Source organism: Arachis ipaensis, chromosome B2 (genome assembly GCF_059453495.1).
Source record: "Arachis ipaensis isolate K30076 ecotype BB chromosome B2, ASM5945349v1, whole genome shotgun sequence".
Lineage (NCBI taxonomy): Eukaryota > Viridiplantae > Streptophyta > Magnoliopsida > Fabales > Fabaceae > Arachis > Arachis ipaensis.
The window spans coordinates 59,193,866-59,217,896 of record NC_142437.1 but is presented as its reverse complement, the minus strand read 5'-3'; the positions used below and the strand labels follow the sequence as shown (position 1 = coordinate 59,217,896).

The following is a 24,031-nucleotide window of genomic DNA, read 5'->3' as shown; positions in this document are numbered from 1 at the left end:
TCTCTAGATGAGCCTCAGAGTCCTTTGGTTCCCCAGAGGGAAGCTCCTTATTGATCACTGGACGTCCCAGGAGGTCCTCCTCCTTGGGATTCACGTCCTCTCCTCTCCTCAGAGGTTCGGCCATGGCGCTTATGTCAATGGCCTTGCACTCTCCTTTTGGGTTCTCTTCTGTATTGCTTGGGAGAGTACTAGGAGGGATTTCAGTGATCCTTTTACTCAGCTGGCCCACTTGTGCTTCCAGATTTCTAATGGAAGACCTTGTTTCATTCATGAAACTTACAGTGGCCTTAGATAGATCAGAGACTAGATTTGCTAAATTAGAAGCATTTTGTTCAGAGTTCTCTGTCTGTTGCTGAGTTGATGATGGAAAAGGTTTGCTATTGCTAAACCTGTTTCTTCCACCATTATTAAAGCCTTGTTGAGGCTTTTGATCCTTCCATGAGAAATTTGGATGATTTCTCCATGTTGAGTTATAGGTGTTTCCATAAGGTTCACCTAAGTAATTTACCTCTGCTATTGCAGGGTTCTCAGGATCATAGGCTTCTTCTTCAGAAGATGCCTCTTGAGTACTGTTGGATGCAGCTTGCATTCCATGCAGACTCTGAGAAATCATATTGACTTGCTGAGTCAATATTTTGTTCTGAGCCAATATGACATTCAAAGTATCAACTTCAAGAACTCCCTTCTTCATAGGCGTCCCATTATTCATAGGATTCCTTTCAGAAGTGTACATGAACTGGTTATTAGCAACCATGTTAATGAGTTCTTGAGCTTCTGCAGGCGTTTTCTTTAGGTGAATGGATCCACCTGCAGAAGTATCCAGTGACATCTTTGATAGCTCAGATAAACCATCATAGAATATATCCAGGATGGTTCATTCTGAAAGCATGTCAGAAGGACACTTTTTGGTCAACTGTTTGTATCTTTCCCAAGCTTCATAGAGGGATTCACCTTCTTTTTGTCTGAAGGTTTGAACATCAGCTCTAAGCTTGCTCAGCTTTTGAGGAGGAAAGTACTTGGCTAAGAAAGCCGTGACCAGCTTATCCCAAGAGTTCAGGCTGTCTTTAGGTTGAGAATCCAACCATAATCTAGCTTTGTCTCTTACAGCAAAAGGGAAAAGCATGAGCCTGTAGACTTCAGGATCTATTCCATTAGTCTTAACAGTATCACATATCTGCAAGAATTCAGTTAAGAACTGAATAGGATCTTCAGATGGAAGTCCATGAAACTTGCAGTTCTGCTGCATCAGAGAAACTAACTGAGGTTTCAGCTCAAAGTTGTTTGCTCCAATGGCAGGAATGGAGATGCTTCTTCCATGTAAATTGGAATTAGGTGCAGTAAAGTCACCAAGCATCTTCCTTACATTATTATTATTTTCGGCTGCCATCTCTTCTTCCTGTTCGAAAATTTCTGAAAGGTTTTCTCTGGATTGTTGTATTTTGGCTTCTCTTAATTTTCTCTTCAGAGTCCTTTCAGGTTCTGGATCTGCTTCCACAAGAATGTTCTTATCCTTGCTCCTGCTCATATGACAAGGAAGAATGGACAGGAAAATGATAATAATAATAGAGATCCTTTATACCACAGTATAGGGATCCCTTTGTGAGTGGAAGAAAAGAGGGGGAGACAAAGAATGTGATGTAAAGGAAGAAATGCAACTGTACTGATGGAAGAGATGTGAGATGAGATGTTAGGATATGAATGAATAAATAGAATAGGATGTGGGAGGTATAATTTTCGAAAATTATTTTGAAAAGGAGTTAGTGATTTTTGAAAATTGGTTTTTTGAAAATTTGTTAGTATTTTTCGAAAATATTTTTTTTTATAAGATTAAAAATAAAAATAATTAGTTAATTAAAAAGAAATTTTTGAAAAAGGGGGAGATATTTTCGAAAATTAGAGAGAGAGAGAGTTAGTTAGGTGGTTTTGAAAAAGGTAAGAAACAAACAAAAAGTTAGTTAGTTAGTTGAAACAAATTTTGAAAACCAATTTTGAAAAGATAAGTAGTTAGGAGGTTAGGAAAGATATTTTTAAAAGATATTTTTGAAAAAGATAAGATAAGAAGATATTTTTGAAAAGATATGATAGAAATTAGTTTTGAAAAAGATTTGATTTTTAAAATCTCAATTAATGACTTGATTCATAAGAAATCGCAAGATATGATTCTAGAACTTAAAGTTTGAATCTTTCTTAACAAGTAAGTAACAAACTTCAAACTTTTGAATCAAAACATTAATTGATTATGTTATTTTCGAAAATTTGGTATAAAAATAAGAAAAAGATTTTTGAAAAATATTTTTGGAATTTTCGAAAATAACTAAGAAATTTGAAAAAGATTTGATTTTTGAAAAAGATTTTGAAAAAGATAAGATTTTCAAATTGAAAATTTGATTTGACTCATGAGAAACAATTTGATTTTAAAAATTTTTGAAAAAGTCAATCCAATTTTCGAATTTGATGAGAGAAAAAGGGAAAAATATTTTTTTGATTTTTGAAATTTTTATGAAAACATGAAACTTATGCAATGCATGAAATTTTTAGATCAAAACATGTGATGCTCGCAAGAATGCTATGAATGTCAAGATGAACACCAAGAACACTTTGAATGCCAAGATGACCATCATAGACACAATTTTGAAAAACTTTTAATGCAAAGAAAACATGCAAGACACCAAACTTAGAATTCTTTAATGCTTACGCACTAAGAATTCAAGAATGCATATGATAAACATGAAAAGACACAAAACAAAAAATCATCAAGATCAAACAAGAAGACTTATCAAGAACAACTTGAAGATCATGAAGAACACTATGAATGCATGATATTTTCGAAAAAAAATGCAAGATGCATATGCAATTGACACCAAACTTATGATATGACTCAAGACTCAAATAAGAAACACAAAATATTTTTGATTTTTATGATTTTCTAATTTTTTTGGATTTTTTTTTATATTTTTCGAAAAATTATTTTGAAAAAGGAAAATAAGGATTCCAAAATTTTTAGTATGAATTCCAGGAATCTTGCCATGTTAGTCTAAAGCTTCAGTCCAGGAATTAGACATGGCTCACTAGCCAGCCAAGCTTTCAATGAAAGCTCCAGTCCAAAACACTAGACATGGCCAATGGCCAGCCAAGCTTCAGCAGATATGGATACTTTTCAAGTATAGAACAACTAAGTGTGTGAGAATCTCTTCTTTTGTGATGGTAAGTTGAAACCCCAGTCCAAAAGATTAGACATGGCTTACAGCCAGCCAGGATTCAACAAATCATCATGAAGCACTAGAATTCATTCTTAAAAATTTTGAATAAAATTTTTTTTGAAAACATTTTTTTTTTTCGAAAACAAAGAAGAATTTTTGAAAGATTTTTGAAAAATTTTTGAAAACAAAACAAAAAGAAAATTACCTAATCTGAGCAACAAGATGAACCGTCAGTTGTCCAAACTCAAACAATCCCCGGCAACGGCGCCAAAAACTTGGTGCTGTTGCCGGATCAAAAGGGAATCTGGCACTGATGTTACCGGACCAAAAGCTTGCCGAAAACTCAAAACAATCCCCGGCAACGGCGCCAAAAACTTGGTGCACGAAATTGTGTTCCACGTTCTTTGTACTTGTGTGAGAGTAACAATATATAATTGTATTGAATCCTCATTGTGGCTCTATGTGTGGACACAACTCCGTTCAACTAACCAGCAAGTGCACTGGGTCGTCCAAGTAATACCTTACGTGAGTAAGGGTCGAATCCTACGGAGATTGTTGGTATGAAGCAAGCTATGGTCACCTTGTAAATCTCAGTCAGGCAGATATAAAGTGATAATGGAGTTTTCGAAATTTAATAATAGAATAGGGATAGAGATACTTATGTAATTCATTGGTGAGAATTTCAGATAAGAGAATGGAGATGCTTTTCGTTCCTCTGAACCTCTGCTTTCCTGCTATCTTCATCCAATCAGTCTTACTCCTTTCCATGGCTGGCTTTATGTGATACATCACCACTGTCAATGGCTACTTTCGGTCATCTCTCGGGAAAATGATCCAATGCCCTGTCACGGCACGGCTAATCGTCTGGAGGCATCACCCTTGCCAATGGCTTCATCTTATCCTCTCAGTGAATAATATGCTCACGCACCCTGTCACGGCACGGCTATTCATCTGTCGGTTCTCGATCATGTTGGAATAGGATTTACTATCCTTTTGCGTCTGTCACTAACGCCCTGCAATCGCGAGTTAGGAGCTCGTCACAGTCACTCAATCATTGAATCCTACTCGGAATACCACAGACAAGGTTTAGACCTTCCGGATTCTCTTGAATGCCGCCATCATTCTAGCTTACGCCACGAAGATTCTGGATAGGAGATCTAAGAGATACTCATTCTAGCAGAGGGATAGGAGTTGTACCTGAATTTTATTTAAATTCTTTTGTATAATATTACTATTATTAATAATTATGTGATTATTATTACTTGGTGATGTTTGCTGTATGATTTTAATTAATAAAAACAAAAATTTCTGGTATTTTTACTAAAATTGAATCGCGATATCGAACTAAAGGCTTAATAGTAAATAGTTAATAAGGAAAACAGGTCAGTAACGCCTTACTTTTGGTACGATCATGACGTATTGGAAGTTGGGTCGTTACAGTAATAGCATGAAAAATCTCTGAATGAAATAAAATCTCAAGCATAAGTGAAATTGTAGGAATATACAAGGTAAATGTGATGAAATAGATAATACTAACTGAAGTTGTGATTATGAGCATTATTAGCACACTTAGTATATTATGATCATCTTGTATGTTACTTTGATGCACTTGTTTGTTTGATGATAGGCAAAGCAGAAGCAGAGGAAATCAAGGAGGTGGTGGCTTTAGTGCCAATGTTGGCATACTAACGCCAGGGATAACGTTGATCAAGGATGAATTGTGGCGTTAGTGGCAAAGTTAGCACACTAATGCCAATACTAACGTGATGTCCAGCGTTGCCAACACTAACGTTGCCACACTAACGTTTTCGACAGATGCATGAAAAAAATTGGCGGCGACGCGTACGCCTGGGGCGACGCATATGTGTGAGAAGAGCGTTAACGCGCTAATGCTATGTCACTAACGCCAGTGTAAATGCCAGCGATGAAGGTCACACGTATGCATGGGCGACGCGTATGCGTGACATGGCCAAAAACAGTGATGACGTGTACGTGTGGGTGACGCGTACGCGTGACTGGAAAGCATTAGTGACAACATTAGCATGTTAACGCCAGAAAGGGTCTGGGAGCATTTTCTTAGCATTAGCAACGCCAATAACGCCCCAGATAACGTCAATCCACCCCTGGAGCGTGCATTCAATTTTCAAGCAAGCAGAGCCCATTAATATTATTCAATCAAAGTGGTGCACGAAATTGTGTTCCACGTTCTTTGTACTTGTGTGAGAGTAACAATATATAATTGTATTGAATCCTCATTGTGGCTCTATGTGTGGACACAACTCCGTTCAACTAACCAGCAAGTGCACTGGGTCGTCCAAGTAATACCTTACGTGAGTAAGGGTCGAATCCCACGGAGATTGTTGGTATGAAGCAAGCTATGGTCACCTTGTAAATCTCAGTCAGGCAGATATAAAGTGATAATGGAGTTTTCGAAATTTAATAATAGAATAGGGATAGAGATACTTATGTAATTCATTGGTGAGAATTTCAGATAAGAGAATGGAGATGCTTTTCGTTCCTCTGAACCTCTGCTTTCCTGCTATCTTCATCCAATCAGTCTTACTCCTTTCCATGGCTGGCTTTATGTGATACATCACCACTGTCAATGGCTACTTTCGGTCATCTCTCGGGAAAATGATCCAATGTCCTGTCACGGCACGGCTAATCGTCTGGAGGCATCACCCTTGCCAATGGCTTCATCTTATCCTCTCAGTGAATAATATGCTCACGCACCCAGTCACGGCACGGCTATTCATCTGTCGGTTCTCGATCATGCTGGAATAGGATTTACTATCCTTTTGCGTCTGTCACTAACGCCCTGCAATCGCGAGTTAGGAGCTCGTCACAGTCACTCAATCATTGAATCCTACTCGGAATACCACAGACAAGGTTTAGACCTTCCGGATTCTCTTGAATGCCGCCATCATTCTAGCTTACGCCACGAAGATTTTGGTTAGGAGATCTAAGAGATACTCATTTCTAGCGTAATTCATGTAGAACAGAGGTGTTTGTCAGGCACGCGTTCATAAGGGAGAAGGATGATGAGCGTCACACATAATCATCACCTTCATCACGTTCTTGGGTGTGAATGGATATCTTAGAAGAGAAATAAGAAGAATTGAATAGAAAACAGTAGTACTTTGCATTAATCTTTGAGGAACAGCAGAGCTCCACAGCTTAATCTATGGAGTGTAGAAACTCTACCGTATGAAAATACATAAGTGAAGGTCCAGGCATGGCCGAGATGGCCAGCCCCCTAAAACGTGATCAAAGGATCATAAGGTAATCCAAAGATCCAAAGATCCTAAGATGGTCAAAAAGACTAGTAAAAGGTCCTATTTATAATAAACTAGTCACTGGGGTTTACATGAGTAAGTAATTGATGCATAAATCCACTTCCGGGGCCCACTTGGTGTGTGCTTGGGCTGAGCCTGAGTGTTGCACGTGCAGAGGCCATTTATGGAGTTGAATGCCAGTTTCTGTGCCAGTTTGGGCGTTCAACTCTGGTTTTGGATCCTTTTCTGGCGCTGGACGCTAGATTTGGGCAGAAGGCTGGCGTTGAACGCCAGTTTACGTCGTCAATTCTTGGCCAAAGTATGGACTATTATATATTGCTGGAAAGCCCTGGATGTCTACTTTCCAACGCTATTGGAAGCGCGCCATTTCGAGTTCTGTAGCTCCCGAAAATCCATTTTGAGTGCAGGGAGGTCAGAATCTAACAGCATCAGCAGTCCTTTTTCAACCTCTGAATCTGATTTTTGCTCAAGTCCCTCAATTTCAGCCAGAAAATACCTGAAATCACAGAAAAATACACAATCTCATAGTAAAGTCCAGAAATGTGAATTTAACATAAAAACTAATGAAAACATCCCTAAAAGTAACTAGATCCTACTAAAAACATACTAAAAACAATGCCAAAAAGCGTATAAATTATCCGCTCATCACAAAGGCACAAGAAGCATAAAGAATAGGAATTTTCATTTAATTGTAATTTGCTTTGAATTTGGATATTCTAAATTTTAAATCTGTACTTTAGAGAGTAAAGTGTGATCTTCTACCCATGAATGGTTTCTCTCTCATATTTATTCTTTGTCCCACCTATAAAATAAATGGTGAGAGATCACACTTTATTCTCTAAATTGAAATTCAAACTTTAGAGAATCAAAATCCGTTTGCTTTTCATTTCAATTTGTATTGTAGAAAAGCCTATATATATGGATTAGTTTTTACAGAGAAAGGGGGCATTGAGAGAGTGAAGACCAATTCGAAATTCTTTGAATTGGCACACTCCACCGGGAGTGGGTCTTCGGACCCCTTCCTTCATACACTCTTCTTCTCTTCCACTTCGTTTCTTACTTTGTAATAGTTTAGTTATAAATCTTTGATTTTCATTTATGAATCTTTAACTTCCATTTTAGTTATAAATCTTTAATTCTCAGTTTTACTTTCATGCACTTTAATTTTCTTTTGAGTTTTTTTAGAGCAATGATCAATTAACCCCCACTCATTTGGGAAAGGAGCTCTGTTTCAATTTTGATTGAATTGATGTTTATTTCTTCTTCATTCTATCTTCATGGATATCTAATAGAATCCTTGCAAGAGAGTTTTGTTCTTCAAAGATCCTTGGATCTATTAGAATCATATTGTGAGCCTCGGAAGAGGGATCATAGGGTTCAGTTTGAGCTCTCTTGGCATAATGAAGTTGATCTTGATTTAGAGATTAGTATGTGACATGTAATCGCTCTAATATTGGGGTCTTTGGATTTATGTAGTGTGAGGTTAGAAATCAATCTGCTTGTTATAGCTAAGGGAAAGCTTTTGTGCTTCGTAGATCCATTCACTACCGGAAGGCAGTTTGGATCTACTTAAATCTCTATGTGAGCCTTGGAAAAGGGATCATAGGATTCAATTTAAAGCTTCTTCCTCATAACTATTTTGATCAACACATTCTTAGTTGGTACGTGACATATAACCTCTTTGAATTGAGATCCTAAGGGTTGTGTGGCTTATGGATTAGAAACTTGAGCTTAACCTCTTCTTCTCATGAACAATTAGATCAAGGAATTGGCAATTGATTATGTTAAGAGAAACTGGGTTGCCAAAGAATTAGAACTCAATTATTTACAATCCACCATAGATCTACTTCATATGATTGAGAAGGAGTGAGACTCATTGATTCAAAAGGAATCAACATCTCCAATCCCTTATGTTTTCTATCTTTAATTTCCGTCATTTACTTTCTCGTCATTTAATTTCTTGTACTTTTTATTCCTTGCAATTTACTTTCCAGCACTTTATTTTTCTTGCACTTTACATTTATGCCGTCTACTTTCCTTGTTCTTTATTGCTTTCTTTTAATTTCAAGTCATTGACATTTCTTGTCTAATCATCATTCAACTATGTTCGTCTAACTAGAATAATCGACTTACTATTGATTGCTTAATCCTTTAATCTTCGTGGGATCGACCTCACTCTTGTGAGTTTTATTACTTGATAAGACCCGGTATACTTGCTGGTAGTTAAAACGGAAAGTTAATTTCTTTTATCATCAAGCTGCTGCATTGTATGTGTACGTATACATACCATACGCGGCCATGCGTTTCTTCCTAGTGCGCATGCGTACGTGGGAATGGAGCCGTGTGTGCGAAATGGGCCACGTACGCACAACCTCGGGGTTTTTGCGTACGTGAACTCCCTCATACACGGCCAGTCATTTTTGTCTGGTAGGCGTGCGTACGCGGGAAGGCTGATGCATACGTGACATGGTCCGAACACGCACTCACGTGTACGCGTGACCCTGTTTTCAGCAAATATGAGTTTTGTGTTTTTAAAACCAAATTATAAACCTCTAAGCCTCTATTATCATCCTTTTAACCCTAAATCCCAATAGTATGCCTAGTAATGAGAAAAAGCTAGGAAAGGTAGAAACTTGTGGATGAAGTAAGGAGAGAATTAATGATGAATCATGATTAATGATGATTGTATAAGTTACTGAGGATGATGATGGAAGTGTTGTGTGTGCCTTGAGCCGAATGGCTGTATTTGATAATGAGTTATGGTTGGTTATGGATTTTGTTATGAGTCGGATTATGTTGATGCGCAACAGAGAGACAATGTCCGGATTAGCTACCAGACATGTCGGGTTTGGCTTAATAACCAACAGATGAGACTCATCATCCATAGGATAGACATACATCATCTACATATGTTTGAATTGTTTAGTTTTGCTTAATTGCTTTAGTTTGCCTAATTGTACATGTTTCACGATTATTTGCTAATTGACTTACTTGCCTTACTTGTGTATTACTTGTCTGTATTGTTTGTGTTTGATTCAGTTCTTTGGTTAGTCGGATTGGGAGCTGGTGAAGTATGAAGGATATTGTGTTAGAATTAGAATTCCCTATGATAGTTGCCAAGTTATGAATTAGAGGGAACTTAGGATGGATATGACGAGATAAGAAGTTTAGGATGCCTAGTTAATTTATATTATAGTGCATTGTATTTATTTGGCACTTTTACCATACTGGGAACCCATGTGTCGGGGGTTCTCATTCCATATATATTTTCTATTTTCAGATGCAGGTCCTGGCGCTCAACAGTGAACTGGATTTATCTGAATAACGGCAGAGTTTATCTGATTCTGTTTTGTGCTTTTAGATATCTCCCTATATTTTGTAATGAAAATTATGATGTATGTATGTATTCTTTTGAAAGATGCCTATTGAGGCTTTGATAGATTTTAGGAGAGATAGGAAATTTCTATTGTCAACTATTTTAACTCTGTAACCCAAGTCCACGTAAACTTCGCAGGTCACGACTAGTGGCTAGTATACTTATATTTATGCATATTCAGTTTTATTCTATTTCTTCCTCATATGCTTTAGTTATTTCATCCGTTAGCCGAATGCGTTGAATTTTTCTATACTTCGTTACGAGAGTGTCTTTCATTTGAGATTTTAATTTATTCCTTCTCAGGCTTTGGTGCACGAAATCGGTGATCGTTTATTCCTTGGTAACGGTGCTGAAAACTTAATACGCACGTTCATAATCTTAATTCTTTGTCACAACTTCGCACAACTAACCAGCAAGTGCACTGGGTCATCCAAGTAATAAACCTTACGTGAGTAAGGGTCGATCCCACGGAGATTGTTGGCTTGAAGCAAGCTATGGTCACCTTGTAAATCTCAGTCAGGCGGATTCAATAGGTTATGGAGATTTGATAATTAAAAGTTAAATAAAATATAAAATAGGATGGAGATACTTATGCAATTCATTGGTGAGAATTTCAGATAAGTGTATGGAGATGCTTTTGTTCCTTCTAAACCTCTGCTTTCCTGTTGTCTTCATCTAATCATTCATACTCCTTTCTATGGCAAGCTTATGTTGGGCATCACCGTTGTCAATGGCTACATCCCGTCCTCTCAGTGAAAATGGTCCAAAATGCGCTGTCACCGCACGGCTAATCATCTGTCGGTTCTCGGTCATACTGGAATAGGATTCAGTAATCCTTTTGCGTTTGTCACTACGCCCAGCACTCGCGAGTTTCAAGCTCGTCACAGCCATCCCTTCCCAGATCCTACTCGGAATACCACAGACAAGGTTTAGACTTTCCGAATCTCAGGAATGGCCGCCAATAATTCTAGCCTATACCACGAAGACTCTGATCTCATGGAATGGAAGGCTCGGTTGTCAGGCGAGGCAACCATGCGTCATGAACCAGGAGGCTAAGAGATACGCACTCAAGCTATTGCAAGTAGAACGGAAGTGGTTGTCAGGCACGCGTTCATAGGTGAGAATGATGATGAGTGTCACGGATCATCACATTCGTCAGGTTGAAGAACGAGTGTATATCTTAGAGAAGAAATAGGCTTGAGTTGAATAGAAAAATAATAGTACTTTGCATTAATTCATGAGGAACAGCAGAGCTCCACACCTTAATCTATGGTGTGTAGAAACTCTACCGTTGAAAATACATAAGAACAAGGTCTAGGCATTGCCGAGAGGCCAGCCTCCAAAACGTGATCAAAGAATCAAAAGATAATCCAAAGATGATCAAAAGATAGATGTAAATACAATAGTAAAAAGTCCTATTTATACTAAACTAGTTACTAGGGTTTACAAAGATAAGTAAATGATGCAGAAATCTGCTTCCGGGCCCACTTGGTGTGTGCTTAGACTGAGCATTGAAGCTTTCACGTGTAGAGGTCTTCCTTGGGGTTAAACGCCAGTTTGTAACCTATTTCTGGCGTTTAACTCTGCTTTGCAACCTGTTTCTGGCGTTTAACTCCAGAATAGGGTAGAAAGCTGGCGTTAAATGTCAGTTTGCGTCGTCTAAACTCGGGCAAAGTATGGACTATTATATATTTCTTGAAAGCTCTAGATGTCTAATTTCCAACACAATTAAGAACGCGCCATTTGGACTTCTGTAGCTCCAGAAAATCCACTTTGAGTGCAGGGAGGTCAGAATCCAACAGCATCTGCAGTCCTTCTTCAGCCTCTTAATTAGATTTTTGCTCAAGTCCCTCAATTTCAGGTAGAAAATACCTGAAATCACAGAAAAACACACAAACTCATAGTAAAGTCCATAAATGTGAATTTTATTTAAAAACTAATAAAATATAATAACAACTAACTAAATTATATTAAAAACTACTTAAAAATAATGCCAAAAAGCGTATAAATTATCCGCTCATCACAACACTAAACTTAAATTGTTGCTTGTCCCCAAGCAACTGAAAATCAAATAGGATAAAAAGAAGAGAATATATTATAAATTCCAAAATATCTATGAAACTTAGCTCCAACTAGATGAGCGAGACTAGTAGCTTTTTGCCTCTTGAATAGAAATTATTACAAACGTTTTGGGTGTCACAAGTAACAAACTCCTTTAGAAATTGTTAACTAAGTATTCAAACCTCGGGTCGTCTTCTCAAGGAACTGCGAAGAAGTGTGTTCTTATTATTGGCTATAAAGGTTGTAATCGGGGTTTAGAAGATGAGAAGCAAGTAATTTAAATGACAAGTAAAGTAAATGGCAATTAAAATAAATAAATACTGTAAAGCAAACTTTCGGCAAGGTAAGAGAAGTCGGAGGTCTAACGTAGTTATCTCCCTCAACTATAATGAAAGTTGAATATAAACTCCACTTGGTCAACCTTTACTAGGGCAAAGGAAAGTCAGGGGACTAATTAAATTGACCTTTGAATCCTATTTATTTCCTAAGAAAAGGTTGGGATTGCTTAAGTTCAGCTCAATTAGCAAGATAACGATTATCAATTATGTTGAGTTTAATAACTGTTGAGTTACTAAATTCTTAACCAGAACCAGAAGGGGAAAAAGTAAAATTGCTGGAATAATAAAAATATCCTTAGATAGGAAGCAATGGTGACTTAAATCAAAGAGAACAATCATAAACTGAAAATACCTCAATTATCATTAATTCAAATAGCTGTCTGTAACATGGAAGAATTCTTAAATCAAATTATAATAATCAATTCAAATGTTGGAATGAATAAATAAAAGTAAAACTAAAATAAAAGAACATTAAACCTGGGATCCAGAGTTACTCTTAAAACAAGAAGAAATCCTAAATCCTAAAAGAAAGAGAGAAGATCTCCCTCTCAACTAAATCTAAATCATTGAAAGGTAAAATATGCGAGCTCTCTCTGAATGGATGCATTCCTCCACTTTATAACCTCTGATCTATGCTGTTTGTACTTAGATCTGGGCTAAAAAGGGCTTCAGAATTCGCTGGGGGCGTATTCTGTAATTTCTGGTGCGTGGCCACTGTCACGCGGTCGCGTCATTTGGAGCTTTTCCTTTCCTCGCGGTCGCGTCAGTCATACGACTGCGTCATGTGCATTCTGCTTAAGGCACGCGGTCGCGTCAGTCATGCGGCCGCGTCGCTGCTGATTCGTGCTTGGCACACGATTGCGTCATCCATGCGATCGCATGAATACCGGTTTCCTTCAAAGCTCCGTTTTGCTTTCTCCTTCCATTTTTGTATGTTTCCTTTTCCATCCTTTAAGTCATTCTGCCTTAGAAAATCTGAAACTACTCAACACAGTAATCACGGCATCGAATGGAAATAAAGGTAATTAAAATAATTAATTTTTAAAGCTTAGGAAACATGTTTTTCACAATATGACATAATAAGGAAGGGAAGGTAAAACTATGCAATTAATGTGAATAAGTAGGTGAAGAGTTGAATAAATCACTCTAATTAAGCACAAAAGAACTCATGAAATATGGGTTTATCAACCTCCCCACACTTAAACACTAGCATGTCCTCATGCTAAATCCAAGGTAAATAATTAAGGTTAAAGTGATGGAATGTTATGAAATGCAACCTATGCTAAATGCATCTACCTAATGAGTCATGCAATTCTAATTCATCCACTCATATATAAAGCCTACATGTAGTCAAATTATTTCACATTCTCAAGGATATATATATATATATATATATATAGCTAACCTTCAAATAATAAAGCACCTTTTTGCAAATGAGATGAGAGAAAAAAAACTTGCAAGACAATCAGAGATAAATGTTAATGAGCTTTTGAACCCTCACTGGATTTTGTGTTTTCTCTCTAATCACTCAGTGTTTATTGGGTTAATCACTCTATTCTTCTTTTTATTCTTTCTTTCTATAACCTTGTTTTTCGTCTAACCAATCAACAATTATAGAATATAGTCATACCAAAACTCATGAGGTCTTTAATTAAGGTTGTAATGGGGTCAAGGCAAAGGGTAAGGATATATGTATAAAGCTAAGTGAGCTAATAAGTGAATCCTTAATTAGATTAAGATCTCACCTAACATACATACTTAGTAAAACAATGCTTCTTTACCTATTTTCCCTATTTTCTCACTTTTGATGTCACATGCTCATGTTTCAATTCTTGTTTTTATCCGATGTGCATTGCTTTTTATTTTGAATTGGGGAGTTCTTTTTTTGTATCCCCTTATTTACATGCTTGAAAACTAAATTTTTTTTTTTTGAATACACATGGTAATTTTAATTAATTTGAATTTTCATGAGCCTGCTTCCCAAAATTTTGAGTTGCTTTATTCTTTTTAATTTTTCTACCTTTTGTCTTTATCAACTATGTTCCCAATAAGTTTCCCACATTTTACTCTATTTATAATTTTCTATCTTAAGCTAACCAAGGATTCACTTGGGATTTTCTTTTGTTTTTCTGCTTAAGGCTAGTAATTTGGCTAAAATAGAATAAGGGGGTTTTTTTTTTAAAAAAAAAAGCTCAAAGGGGGCTAACAAGGGTGATGTAAAAGGTAGGCTAATTTGGGGTAAGTGAGCTAAAATCAAATGATGGCCTCAATCATTATTTTCAGATGTACCTATATTCTATAATCGGACATATAGACTAAAACAAAGTAAAGAACACCAGAATAAGAAAGAAGGTTGGAACACACAGGAATAAAAATTATGGTTTGAATGTACCCATACAGTTAAGCTCAAAACTCACTGGCTATGCGTTCTCTAGCTAAAAAATCATTTATCACTTATGTATGTCATGCAGGTTTAGTTAAAAATTCTCATTATTCTCTTAAAAAGTAATTTAGGGTAGCCTTTTGAAGTTTTAATGTTTCTCCTTGATGAAATATTGTCAGTTTAACTACATCATGTAATGCTATATATACAAGGGTTTATGGATCTAAATCTATTATGTTCAAGTTCCTAGCTTACTCTTTTTTATATATATATTTTTTTTTATATTTGTCAACTTAAACTAAGCTATAACTAAGCTATCTTATGTAAAAAGGATAAACTATACTAATTGATCCACTAATAAGTTAGAATTGCAAACTAAACTTAATAACTGAAATGAACTAAATAACTAAAATATGAACAAAAAAATGCAAAATGCAAAAAATAGAGTAAAATACACAAGTAGCAATGTATAAGTACTCAGAAAATAACAATGAAAGAAAAAGGGAAAAATACAGAAAAATATCCAAAATAAAAGAAAAAGTATGTAGTAGTTCACCAAAATAAACGCCAGAGATGGCGACCTCCCCAAACTTAAAATGAAGCATCGTCCCCATGCTCAATCAAGCTGGGTGTGAAGGAGTGTCATCACTGGTAGGGATGGTAGCTGGGGTCTCTGTGGCGGTGGTGGGCTGAGAGTCTGGCTGCTGTAGAGGGGGGACTGACTGGAGCAGGATCTCCGGATCTGCAGCCTCAAGCTGATGTGGGGCCTCCTACTGTGGTGTAGCGTGCTCTGTGCCTGCCTGTTGATGAGTCTCCGCCTGGGAATGAGGCTCCTCCTCGTGCTCATCCTCCTCCTCCTCTGATGGCTCCGATGGTGTGTCGGGCTCGGAGGGGATGTCGGCGCCCTGTCTGATCATCAGCTTCAGATGGGAATAGCGTCGCCTGCTACGGCGCTCCAATCTCTCATATCGGCGCCTGTTACGGCACTCCATCTGATCAAGCTGGCGGAATAGACGGTGTACGAGGCGATAAACCGGCTCAGAGGCGAGTGGAGGTGTAGTGGTGGCAGCAGGGGCAGCTGGGGCAGCTGTGGATGAAGAGGGTCCAGCATACGGAGGGGCTGTCTCATCAGTAGCAGTGACAGGTGGTGGTCTATAGCCCAAAGCAAGGAAGTTCCTGCTGTGAGGGATGATCTTCCTGCAGTCCGCTGCTGGTGGTCACTCATCGGCATCCTCCCAAGGCACATCAGCCTGACGGCCTAGCCGTGTAACCAGATAAGGAAAGGGGAGGGTGCATCGGACGTGGACCCTGGCCATATAATGCCGGATAAAACGAGGCAAGTACAGGTCCTTACCCTCCAGCACACACTAGAGGAGGGTGATCATGGCAACCGGGATCTCAGTCTCATGAGTACTCAGCATCACATAGTTGCTCAAGATTTGATGCCATAGCCGAGCCTCATCATTCAAGTACACTCTCTTGATCCCTCTAGGCATAGTGGTGTCCTGACCCATCTCCCAAGGAACAGCAGGGTCGAGAGCTATTCGTGCCTTCACAGGATCCCAATCAAACCGCATCTGGCCCATGTCCTCCTCAGCCTGTGCATAACCATCTGGCTGATCAGACTTGGCTGGGAGCTGGAGAATGGTCTCTATGGCCTCCTCAGTGACCAGAATTTTGCTTTCCCCTCAAGTTCACTGCATCTAGGGTAGTAAGGTAGTAGTTGCAATAGAATTCCCGGACCCAAGATGCATTGACCTCTGTTAATGGTTTCTCCAGAAAGAACCAGCCCCTTTGCTTGATTTGCTCAGTGGTGTATTGCTGGAGGGCTTCTGGAATCTTCAAGGTACGTTCCAGGTATAGATTTCTGGAGTTTGCAAAAGTCGGGTACTTCAGCTCACAGTACCGGTTTGCAAATTTTATAGGATCAGTTGAAGGGAGTAGCTGGTTAGCTTTTTCTTGTTGTGTGAAGTTCTTCTCCCGCCATGAGGAATCGTGCATTAGAGCAATAATGGACTGGGAGGAATCTCCTCTCTTGCGCTTGCCAGTAGCCTTGCCTTTGCCTTTCCTTTGTGAGGCAGACATTCTGAAAAACAGAAAATCAGGAAATGGATAAAATAGGAAAGCAAATAGGCAATTTAAACAAAGGAAACTCAAAGCGGTAAGGGAGAAATAGAATAAGGAAAATGAGTAATTGAAATGTGATTGAATTAATGTTAAATGGAAAGAAAAAAAATTCAATATGCCATAGTGAGAAAGTTAGAGGAAGTGAAAGTGATCAGAAAAGAGATCAAGAGGGTTAGTATGGTAAAAAGAAATTAGTAAATTAAAATTAGTGAGTTAGGAAAGTAAGTGGCATAGAAAAAATTCCATATAACAAGGATTCACAGGTAAGAATAGAAGTACTCATAATCAAATAAAGAAAACAGGGTGATGCTGATTCGAATAGAAATAAAGAAATCAGAAATTGGAATCAGTGAATCACAAATGCAGGTTATGAACCAGGAAATCAAAGAGGATTAGAAAGTGGCCCTAGCATTCATGAAATGGTTTGGGGGAAGCAAAGTAAAACAGAGTTGCCAAACCAAAACAAGAATGAAAACAATTTTCAAAAAAAATTTGGGCAGCATTCCGGCTAAAATTGGATTGTCCCGGAAAATAAACAGCAATCATATCAGTTCATATGAATTAAAAAAAAATCAAGCTGCATGTTCATAGATATAAAATAAACATAAAAACTCAATGTAAACAGCAGCAACATACAAGAAAGCAGCATGTGAATCATGATTATAGCAGCAACAGATTTGCACATAGGATAAAACAGAAGTAAGAACAGTGCAAGTAAATAGTCCTAGATCCACTAACCACAGCCTAAGCTACATAACAACCTAAAAATCCACTACAGCATGCATATCTATCTATCCTAATGATGAACAGAAACGAAAAAAAAGAGTACAGAAAAAACGACAAACGGATAAAAGGGGGTTGCATTTTGCGGAACCTCGTAGGCGGAAGGGGTGGAACGGGGAAGAAGGTGGTTGCGGCGGCGTCCGGCGCGGTGGCGGGGCATGGTGTCACGGTGGCTGCTGATGGGGGCAGTGGCGGCGAGGGTTTTAGGTTGGTGATAGAAGAAGGGGGGTGCGGTTGGGTGGCGGAGAGAGAGAGGGCGCGGCTGGGTGGCCGGCGGTGGGGGCGGTGGTCGTGGAGGCAGTGGTGGAGAGGGGAGGAGAGAGGAGGAAGGGAGAAGAAGGGAGGGGAGGGGGTTGGGGCGGCGGCGTACGGGGTGGCGGCGGCGTCTGGGTGGCCGGTGGTGGCGGCTGGGTGGTGCTGGGTGGTGGTTGGAGGGAGAGGGAGCAGAGAGGGAGGAGAGGGCTGGGGGTGGGGGGGCTCGCGACTGATAGGGTTCGCAGGCTGGGGGGGTTATATTTTCGAATCCACGCGGCCGCGTGGGGCACGCGGTCGCGTGGTTGGGATGAAGATGGGAGTGACGCAATCGCGTGGGGTGCGCGATCGCATGAGAGGGGGGAAGAAGGGTGATGCGATCGCGTGGGTCGCGCGATCGCATCGCTGGAATTTGTGCTAAACGCACGTCTCCAGCGCTGTTTTAGTGCAACTTTCTGTCTCCTTTTGGGGTGATGTGCAATCCATGTGACGCGATCGCGTTGCTCACGCGGTCGCGTGGGATTGGTATTGTGCAAGTGACGCGGTCGCATGGGGCATGCGATCGCGTGGGCCAATTTGGGCGAAACGCACAGGGGCTGCACGATTCCAGCCTAACTTTCTGTTCGTTGGATCCTTACGCCGATATATATATCATGCGGCCGTGTGGGTCACGCGGTCGCATGGGTGGTGTTTTTCGTGATATGACTCGATCGCATGGGGCATGCAGTCGCGTCGTGCATCCATTTTTTTTTTAATGCAGGATGCAGTGATTAACATGAATGCTATGCATGATTCCAGGTTAATGTTAAAATAAAAAAAGGTAAATTGAAAGCAATAAACAAGAAATAGATTGAGAAAGAAGCGACCATACCATGGTGGGTTGTCTCCCACCTAGCACTTTTAGTTAAAGTCCTTAAGTTAGACATTGGCAGAGTATCCTTTTATGGTGGCTTATGTTTAAATTCGTCCAAAAATTTCTACCAGTGCTTGGAATGCCAATAGCCTCCGGGGTCCCAAACTAGGCATGTAAAGCTTCTGAGCAGCTTCAAACAGATATTCAGCCTCCCGGGATGACGAATGTCAGAATATAATTCATGATCCCAAGCTGTGTTTTTAGATCCGCCTCCGTTTTGATTTGTAAGTTTCCATTCGGGCGGGTTAAAAAGTAGAATCTCACCGTGGTGACCAAACGTTCTCCGTGATCCATGCAATTGAGCATTATACCAATCCGTGTACTTCGAGGTGAAGCGTGGAACCTTATTGAACCTGGTGCACCAGCTCTGAGTACGAGCCAATTCCCTCTTACTCTTAAAGCCGCAGAGAGCTCTAAGTTGGCCATCTGTTTCAAGCAAACCATATTCAAGTGAATAAGTAAAATTATAAGTTAAGGATTGTACCCACTTGAAGCTTGTATTAGGTGGTAATGGCCTTGGGATAGGTGTTTTTGGTGGTTCTACAAGTTCCATTTCCTTGTGCTCTTCTGTGAATTCTTCCACTTCTTTGCAAAGATCTTCAATTGTATCTGTATCCTGGTCAAAATCTTTTATGTCTTCCTCATCACTTGAGTCATAGATTGGAGGTTGAGAGAAATCTACCTCCGCATCATCTTCATATTCACTTGGGGAAAATTCGTCGATCTCAAAGAATTCACTTGCGGACGCAAGTTCATCACTAGGAGAACTAGACTTGTGACTATCATCATCAAGAAAATTTGCTTCTTGGATTATTCCATCTGATTCTTCGTAAACGACTTACCTTGGAGATTGTACGGTATCCTCCTTAGCATCAACTGTAGCATCTTGGACGGAGTTTTCCTCAATTCTGGATTCCCAAGGAAGTTCAGCATCTCCTAGATCTTCAACCAACTCTTCTTCTTGAACAATGACAGCTTCTTCCACTTGTTCTAGTACGAATTCATTCTCTGTCTTGTCCACTAGAGTCTCTAGTATTTCTTTCATGCTACGCTCTTCATCGGGCTGTCCACATGGAGCTGTGGTTGATTCTTGTATATTTGAGCACCTAGTGGCCCATTGAATTAGTGCTTCCTCCAGTTGTTGAATGGTTGTTTGAAATTTAATTATTGTTTCTTTTAGGCGATCCTTTGCTTCGCGGTTTGCCGGACTTGGACATGATACAAAGGAAAGTGGTGATGATTGGGAACGATTGGATTGGTATTGGGATAAGGAAGGATCATATGATGGCGAATGGTGAAGAGAAGCTTGTGAGTGTGGTGGTTCGAGGTTATGTTGAAAGGATGGTTCATATGCACGGGATGGGACTTGTTGGTAGTTACAAGGTTATCCACCATATCTTTCAGCTGGGTATGCATTGTAGAATGGTCTTTGTCCAGGATATCTCGGAGGGTGTTGCTGCCTAAAGGGTTGATTAGATCCTCTTGGCTCCATCCATCCTTGATTGGTCTGGCCATGATGCACATTCCTGCTGCAACTTCTATTTCCTTTAACAATATTAGAACCAAACTCAAAGCAAGAGGGGTGAGAGTTCATAGTAGCAAATAAAGATAAAAAGGAAAAACAAAAATAAATAAACAAGTAAAAGAAAAATATTTACAATAACCAATAATAAGGCACACGTTAGCAGTTCCCCGGCAACGGCGCCATTTTGACGTTAGGATTTTTGCTAGTAAAGAATGTCATAAAAACAGTCGCGTTGTAGATATAGTCTCTAAACCAACAAAAATCCCTTCGTACAAACGTTTTGGGTGTCACAAGTAACAAACCCCTTTAGAAATTGTTAACCGAGTATTCAAACCTTGGGTCGTCTTCTCAAGGAACTGCAAGGAAGTGTGTTCTTATATTGGCTATAAAGGTTGTAATCGGGGTTTAGAAGATGAGAAGCAAGTAATTTAAATGACAAGTAAAGTAAATGGCAATTAAAATAAATAAATAATGTAAAGCAAACTTTCGGCAAGGTAAGAGAAGTCAGAGGTCCAACGTAGTTATCTCCCTCAACTATAATGAAAGTTGAATCTAAACTCCACTTGGTCAACCTTTACTAGGGCAAAGGAAAGTCAGGGGACTAATTAAATTGACCTTTGAATCCTATTTATTTCCTAAGAAAAGGTTGGGATTGCTTAAGTTCAGCTCAATTAGCAAGATAACGATTATCAATTATGTTGAGTTTAATAACTGTTGAGTTACTAAATTCTTAACCAGAACCAAAAGGGGAAAAAGTAAAATTGCTGGAATAATAAAAATATCCTTAGATAGGAAGCTATGGTGACTTAAATCAAAGAGAACAATCATAAACTGAAAATACCTCAATTATCATTAATTCAAATAGCTGTCTGTAACATGGAAGAATTCTTAAATCAAATTATAATAATCAATTCAAATGTTGGAATGAATAAATAAAAGTAAAACTAAAATAAAAGAACATTAAACCTGGGATCAAGAGTTACTCTTAAAACAAGAAGAAATCCTAAATCCTAAAAGAAAGAGAGAAGATCTCCCTCTCAACTAAATCTAAATCATTGAAAGGTAAAATATGCGAGCTCTCTCTGAATGGATGCATTCCTCCACTTTATAACCTCTGCTCTATGCTGTTTGTACTTGGATCTGGGCCAAAAAGGGCTTCAGAATTCGTTGGGGGCGTATTCTGTAATTTCTAGTGCGTGGCCACTGTCACGCGTCCGCGTGGGTCACGCGGTCGCGTCATTTGGAGCTTTTCCTTTCCGCGCGGTCGCGTCAGTCATGCGACCGCGTCATGTGCATTCTGCTTAAGGCGCACAGTTGCGTCAGTCATGCGGCCGCGTCGCTGCTGATTCGTGCTTGGCACGCGATTGCGTCATCCATGCGATCGCGTGAATACCAGTTTCCTTCAAAGCTCCATTTTGCTTTCTCCTTCTATTTTTGTATGTTTCCTTTTCCATCCTTTAAGTCATTCTGCCTTAGAAAATCTGAAACTACTCAACACACTAATCACGACATCGAATGGAAATAAAGGTAATTAAAATAATTAATTTTTAAAGCTTAGGAAACATGTTTTTCACAATATGACATAATAAGGTAGGTAAGGTAAAACTATGCAATTAATGTGAATAAGTAGGTGAAGAGTTGAATAAATCACTCTAATTAAGCACAAAAGAACTCATGAAATATGGGTTTATCAACCTCCCAACACCAAACTTAGAATTTGAATGTGGGGGTTCAACACCAAACTTTGATTTTGGTTGTGGCCTCCCAACACCAAACTTAGAGTTTGACTGTGGGGGCTTTGGTTGACTCTGTAGTGAGAGAAGCTTTTCATGCTTCCTCTCTATGGTTACAGAAGGAGAACCTTGACTCTTAAACACAAGGTAGTCCTCATTCAGTTGAAGGACCAACTCTCCTCTGTCCATATCAATCACAGCTTTTGCTGTGACTAGGAAGGGTCTTTCAAGGATGACGGATTCATCCTCATCCTTCCCAGTGTCTAGGATTATGAAATCAGCAGGGATGTAAAGGCCTTCAACCTTTACTAACACGTCCTCTACTTGTCCATAAGCCATTTTCATGGATTTGTCTGCCATCTCTAATGAGAAATTGGCAGCCTGTACCTCAAAGATTCCCAGTTTCTCCGTTACAGAGAGTGGCATTAAGTTTATGCCTAACCCAAGGTCACACAGATCCTTTTTAAAGTTCATGGTGCCTATGTTACAGGGAATTAGGAATTTACCAGGATCCTGTTTCTTTTGAGGTAGAGTTTGCTGAACCAAGGCATTTAGTTCCTTGATGAGCAACGGAGGTTCATCCTCCCAAGTCTCATTACCAAATAATTTGGCATTCAGCTTCATGATTGCTCCTAAATATTGAGCAACTTGCTCTTCAGCAATGTCTTCATCTTCTTCAGAAGATGAATAGTCATCAGAGCTCATGAATGGTAAAAGGAGGTTCAATGGAATCTCTATGGTCTCTAGATGAGCCTCAGATTCCTTTGGTTCCTCAAAGGAAAACTCCTTATTGGTCAGTGAACGTTCTAGGAGGTCTTCCTCACTAGGATTCACGTCCTCCTCCTCCTCTTTGGGTTCGGCCACATCAAGTAAGGTAATGGCCTTGCACTCTCTTTTTGGATTCTCTTCTGTATTGCTTGGGAGAGTACTAGGAGGGGTTTCAGTGACTCTTTTACTCAGCTGGCCCACTTGTGCCTCCAAATTTCTAATGGAGGACCTTTTTTGCATTCATGAAACTTAAAGTGGCCTTAGATAGATCAGAGACTATATTTGCTAAGCTAGATGGATTATGCTCAGAATTCTCTGCCTGTTGTTGAGTGGATGATGGAAAAGGCTTGCTATTGCTAAACCTGTTTCTTCCACCATTATTAAAGCCTTGTTGAGGCTTTTGTTGATCCTTCCATGAGAAATTTGGATGATTTCTCCATGAGGGATTATAGGTATTTCCATAAGGTTCTCCCATGTAATTCACCTCTGCTATTGTAGGATTCTCAGGATCATAAGCTTCTTCTTCAGAAGATGCTTCTTTAGTACTGTTGGATGCAGCTTGCAATCCATTCAGACTCTGAGAAATCATATTGACTTGCTGAGTCAATATTTTGTTCTGAGCCAATATGGCATTTAGAGCATCAATTTCAAGAACTCCCTTCCTCTGAGGCGTCCTATTACTCACAGGATTCCTTTCAGAAGTGTACATGAACTGGTTATTTGCAACCATGTCAATGAGTTCCTGAGCTTCTGCAGGCATTTTCTTTAGGTGAATGGATCCACCTGTAGAATGGTCCAATGACATCTTAGCTAATTCAAACAGACCATCATAGAATATATCCAGGATGGTCCATTCTGAAAGCATGTCAAAAGGGCATTTTTTCGTCAGTTGCTTGTATCTCTCCCAAGCTTCATAGAGGGATTCACCTTCTTTTTGTCTGAAGGTTTGAACATCCACTTTAAGCTTACTTAGCTTTTGAGGAGGAAAAAACTTGGCTAAGAAAGCCGTGACTAGCTTATCCCAAGAGTTCAGGCTATCTTTATGTTGAGAGTCCAACCATATTCTAGCTCTGTCACTTACAGCAAATGGGAAAAGCATAAGCCTGTAGACCTCGGGATCAACCCCATTGGTCTTAACAGTATCACAGATCTGCAAGAATTCAGTTAAAAATTGAAAAGGATCTTCTGATGGAAGTCCATGAAACTTGCAATTCTGTTGCATCAGAGAAACTAATTGAGTTTTTAGCTCAAAATTGTTTTCTCCAATGGTAGGGAT

The 24,031-nt window shown here is 39.3% G+C and overlaps 2 non-coding genes across 2 annotated transcripts; both read left to right on the top strand.

Moving 5' to 3' along the window:
- The first annotated feature begins 883 nt into the window (after positions 1-883).
- Positions 884-991, top strand: LOC148574035 (small nucleolar RNA R71). The gene has a single exon (XR_015905960.1). It is a non-coding gene; the product is annotated as a small nucleolar RNA R71 (small nucleolar RNA).
- Positions 992-23,614: 22,623 nt separating this feature from the next.
- LOC148574034 (small nucleolar RNA R71) lies at positions 23,615-23,722 on the top strand. The gene has a single exon (XR_015905747.1). It is a non-coding gene; the product is annotated as a small nucleolar RNA R71 (small nucleolar RNA).
- Positions 23,723-24,031: the final 309 nt, after the last annotated feature.